Here is a 5,510-nt window from a genome sequence, read left to right as displayed (position 1 = left end):
AGAGATGTTCACTCTGGACTTGTTCAGAGTTTGGAGGAAGAGACCTGGGTTCAAATCCCCACTCTGCCATTTACTAGCTGTGTGCCCTAGGATGAATCACTTGCCCTTTGAGAACCTTGGCCCAGCAGAAGGGGGTCTCACTCAGTAATTTCTGGGACCTTGGTCTCTATAGCATCTCGAGCCCGTAGTCCCTCCACTGGAGTGGCTGGTGCAGCGTGAAGGGGACTTTTAACTCTGCCTCTCCTTTCTGTCCTGGCCCTTTTCTAGTTTCCGGTGACTCTTGGGAACTCAAGAATGTCTGTACGTCAACTGCACACATCCACAGTGCTCAGAAGAACAGGAAACCCCAGAACCCAATGCAACAACTGTAGGGGCTTTGCTTCCCCTGCACCTGCTCCCCATATGCAGGCACCTAGGAGAGCTAGCTGAGCCTGTCTGGTATTCGTTTGAGCTGACCATGAGGAACTTGAGATGCTGCTGGGAGAAGTCATCCTTGAGAGGAATGCTAATTGTGTCACCTGAATGGAGTATAGTGTGCGAAAAATTTACACCCCTGGGCTGTAGCAGCTGAGCTTTGGCACACGAGGAAAGGCCGGGCAGCTTGATGGGCAGTGGTGCTTGTGAATTTGGCCCTGTGGGGAAGACGCTGTTTTCTCAGCATCTCATTTTCACTGTCACAGTATGTGGCAGGCAACCTGCCCTCTAACACTGGGTACAGATGGTCTTAATATCAGCCTCTTGAAGAAAGGACATCTGTCCACACTGCAGCCTTGGGACTTCCTTACATCAAGCTGTGCTCTTGCTTAAGCCTTCCAGGAGCTTCCCATTGCTGCTGGATTAAGTCCACATGACCCTGCAGCTCAACGGTTTAAGGTGCTTTCTGATCTGGTCCCCGGATGCTTCTCTTGGTTCTATTCTAACCACGCTCCACCTTGACTCCTGGGCCCCAGCCACCTCTAACACCTAAAGGTCGCCTTCTTTGGAGGCTTCTCTGACCTTGCCTTCCCTCAGATTGAATGAATAGCTCCTTCATCTGGGGTCCCGTAACACACTGCACATTTCAAAATGATAGAAATCGCATAAGATTTTCTTTTGTGTTTTTGCAAACTTGCCTCTATGTGTGTGAGCCTTTTGCAGGCAGGAACTGAGTCTTGTTCAATACTCTGTCCCCAGCTCAGGGCTCCATAAACATCTGCTGCACAATTGGAGTTGCATCATTTAAAGATAGCAGAGATTGTGCTGGAACCGGGGGCTGACACCGGAGGTTCTTCAGGTGTGCAGGCCTATCTGCCCTTGCATTTAATGGTTCCAAACTGTCCTTCCTCCCTCCCTGCCACTTGTCAGTGTGTCACTTCCAGCTCTCCTCCTCCTCCTTCCGTCTGAGACTTCTAAGAGTCATGGAAGAACTGTGGGCTTCTTGAGAGAACAATATCCATGATTGCAAATAAATAAGCTACATTCATGGGTAATTCAGCAAAACCAGGTTTGGTGGGAATGACTTCATTCTTACCAGGATGTTGCTGGCGGGGTTGAAGTCCTTTAAAAGACAAAGCAACCTTTTCATTTTAAGATAATTTTAGACTTATAGAAAAATCACAAAAATAGTATAGAGAATTTATGTATACCCTTCACCCGGCTTCTGCTAATGTTAACAGCTTACATAACCTAGTACCTTGGTCAAAACCAGGAAATTTACATGCGTACGAAACTGTTATTGTATTCTGTGTGAGTTTCACCACTTTTTCTCTAATGCTCTTTTTCTGTTTCAGGTTCGAGTCGGGATCCCACATTGCTCATAGCTGTTGTGTCTTCTTCAGACTCTTCCAGTTTGGGGAAGTCCTCATTTTTCCCTTTCTCTTGTAGCCCTGAGTCCTCTGATGAGTACTGATCCATTCCATAGAAGCTTTTCATTTTTTTCCACATCCTGGAGGTCTTCCTTTAGGTTGGTTTTCTCCTTTCCTTCTTCCTTCTTTTGGGATTTTCCCGAGCAGGAGATGTTTGGAGAGGAATGCATTATGAAGAGTTGATTGGTGTTTCTTGAACTTGGGTGTTCGTCTCACTATCATAGTCAGTTTCTGATCACATCTGCAGTTGATTATGCAATTAGCCATGCACATTGAGCACGGGATGGATGCTGACTCCTTCTTGATCCTCTTCCTCTTTTTCTGCATGTCTTCCTCCATTCCGCACTCCTTCCAGTTGTCCTCTCTGGGAACAGATTAGAGGACGCTACAGGTACACACACCTCCCTGGAGTCATGTGCTCTGAGAATGCCCTGCCAGACCTGCTGGGAGATGTAAGCAGTGGATTTAGGAAGAGGGGCTACGTGATGAGCCTTACAGCCTGGGGACCTCACCGATAGGGTCATGTGGTCCATGAGGTTAGGGACAGGAACAGAGGCCTGGGAGAAGAGTCAGCTCACATCCCAACACATTCAGAAATCATTCTCCAAAGATGAGCCCAGGCTTTTCTGATGGACTATGGAAGAACGTGCTAGTACCCATTCGCATTAATTTATTCATTTCCTCAAATATTCACGTATACGTTTATTTGACCAGAGTAAACCCTGGATGGTTGTTATTATTGTATCTGTTGTTGCTGTCCAGTTTTTGTTGTTGTTAGGTTGGGGACACAGGGATGAATGGGATGCTCACAGAGAGAGGGAGAGACCGCATGTCAGCCCCATGTGACAGGGCTCTTTTGGAGGGATGTATTAAGATTGTAGGAACAAGGGAGAGGGAGTGACTTGTGATGGGGGTGTGCAGTGGATAGGGGATGGGGCACGGGATTCTAAAGTGTTTAGAGGAGTCAGGCAGGTAAATAGGGAGGGACTGGTGCTCCAGGTAGAGGGATCAGTACAGCTGATCCTTCCGGGTGGAGTAGGGGACTGGGATGACAGAGTGGAATGAGAAGTAGGAGGCAGAGTCCGCGCTCGCCTACTTGGTCCTTGCTCCGCCCCCTACATCTCGTTCCACTCTGTCATCCACGTCCCCTACTCCACCCGGAAGGATCAGCTGTACTGATACCTCTACCTGGAGCACCAGTCACTCCCTGTTTACCTGCCTGACTCCTAAAAACACTGTAGAATCACGTGCCCCATGCCCGACCAAGGAGGACAGAGCGGACACGGTTTGGTTGAGAAAGAGAATCGGCTTTCAGCTGAGCTACCAGATCTGACTCAGACAACTTGGGAAAGATCCATCAGGTTGCCAGAAAGGGTGATGTGGAAAGAGTTCACCTGATCCTTCCACGTGGAGTAGGGAACGTGGATAACAGAGTGGAACGCGAAGTAGGAGGCGGAGCCAGGCCCGGCTTAGGGAAGAACTGATGTGTAGCCATGGCAACAAATAGCCAATGAGAACGAAATTTCAATCTACCTAGTGACTGCTGACGTCACCCAGCAACCAATGGTCTAACGAGGCCCCTGCACGCGTCCTCTTAGAACGCTTGGTCGCCAGGGCTCCTTGCTAATGCTCACTCGTGTTTAGACCTGCTGCTTGGTTACCGGTCCCAACGGGAGGCTTTTGAGTGGTGCTGTTGTGGCAGAGAGTTTGGCTTCTCCAAAATGGTATCGAGTAATATTCGCTCATACCGGCTTCAGAAGTGGGTAGGGGCCAAGGGGCCAGCTGAGGGGACGGGCCTCTGAAGCTGCTGTCTTCCAATGAAGAAGCTTTTTGACTTTTGAGGGCAGAAGAGAGAGTCACTCTCGGGCACCTCCACCAGGCTGCAGGAGGCGAGGGCGGACGCAGTTTGGTTGAGAAAGGGAATCTGATTCGGCCGAGCTACAAGATCTGACTCAGGCATCTGGGAAAGATCCATCAGGCTGCCAGACAGGGTGATGTGGGAATAGTAGAGCTGATCATTCCGTCTTGTTTGTGACGCCAATTGTAAAGTTAGGCGACCATGCTAGTTGTTGCGGCTCTTTCACCTGCTGGTAATCCTGTACGAACTGGGCTGATGGTTGAGCTAGGGCTGGGTCTGGAGCTCCCAGACCTCTCAAGCCCATTCACAGACTGGGTCACCAACCCTTCACACACCAGGCTGAGTCACCAGACCCCTTCATGCAGGTCTATAAGCTAGGCATCCAGCCACATGGTCCTTGGAAGGTACAGGTCTGGAAAAAACATTTCCACGCAAGGCAGGTGCCCAGAGCAGTAAACACCAGCTAAAGTGGTGCTGTGCGGGTGCACTTACCCCACCACCACACACACAATGTTACCAAGCCATCGTGAACCAGTTCCGGCTCCGAGGTGAGGCGGGCCTTACCAAATTCTTCCATTTTCCCAACACTGTGTTACAAATTTTGTTGTGCTTCCAAGCATGCAGCACTATGAGATACCAAAGACCAAGAATTTAGCTTTAGAACATCTATGTATATGGTGGTCTAAATGTACAAAATATAGGGGCCGGCCCGTTGCTCACTCAGGAGAGTGCGGTGCTAGTAACACCAAGGCCACGGGTTCGGATCCCATGTAGGGATGGCCGGTTCGCTCACTGGCTGAGCGTGGTGCTGACAACACCAAGACAAGGATTAAGATCCCCTTACTGGTCATCTTTAAAAAAAAAAAATGTACAAAATATAAAATGTACTTACGTGATCTCACCTTTTGTCAAGACGTTAAACCATTTTAGATCAGAGTGTGGAGTAAATTATTGTACATTTTCTGTAACATTTAATGTTTATGCTCATAAAACCTAGTGAACACACTGTGGTATGCCAGCTAAAATCTACAGTAGCCACTGAAACCATGACTTAATTTAGATCCCTAGAAGAAGTGGGTGTGGGATAAAGGCAGGAGTGGGGAAATGAGAACACTGACCAGTATAACTGTGCAATTTTGGAACATACTAATTAAAATATGCCTTAACATATAGTGAATTTCTACTTCTAATATTCAGCGCAATGGAAAGCGTTTATTTGGACAGGAATACTAGCTACATTGGTAGATGTTTGATTCTTACAGTGTTTGATTTTTTTTTAAACAGTTGAAGTGGTTTTAGTTTTGCTAAAATCATAGCCAAACTATTTTCACATCATCCTGTAAGTTATTGAGTGGTGTCAAGCATGAAAAACATATTCTCATTTTTCTTTTTCTGATTAAATATCTGATGCATATCATTTTTCTATAAGCAATCAGTTACTTGCTTAATTGGAAGGTTATATATTATTTCTAAAGACCCAATTGGATCTAAATGGGTTTGAGAATCCATATCAACATATGCTATGTTTTTTGAAGGAAAGTGAAAGCAAGGGCCGGCCTGTGGCTCACTCAGAAGAGTGTGGTGCTGGTAACACCAAGGCCAAGGGTTCGGATCCTATATAGGGATGGCCGGTTCGCTCACTGGCTGAGCGTGGTGCTGACAACCCCAAGCCAAGTGTTGAGATCCCCTTACTGGTCATCTTTAAAAAAAATAAATGAATAAAAAAAAAAAAATAGATAGATAAATAAATAAATAAAAGTGAAAACAAATTCAATAAAACTGTTAGTATCAAAAAGAGTGGGTATATA

Source organism: Galeopterus variegatus, unplaced genomic scaffold, assembly GCF_000696425.1.
Source record: "Galeopterus variegatus unplaced genomic scaffold, G_variegatus-3.0.2 Scaffold13263, whole genome shotgun sequence".
Classification (NCBI taxonomy): Eukaryota; Metazoa; Chordata; class Mammalia; order Dermoptera; family Cynocephalidae; genus Galeopterus; species Galeopterus variegatus.
Note: the sequence above shows the minus strand (reverse complement) of the source record.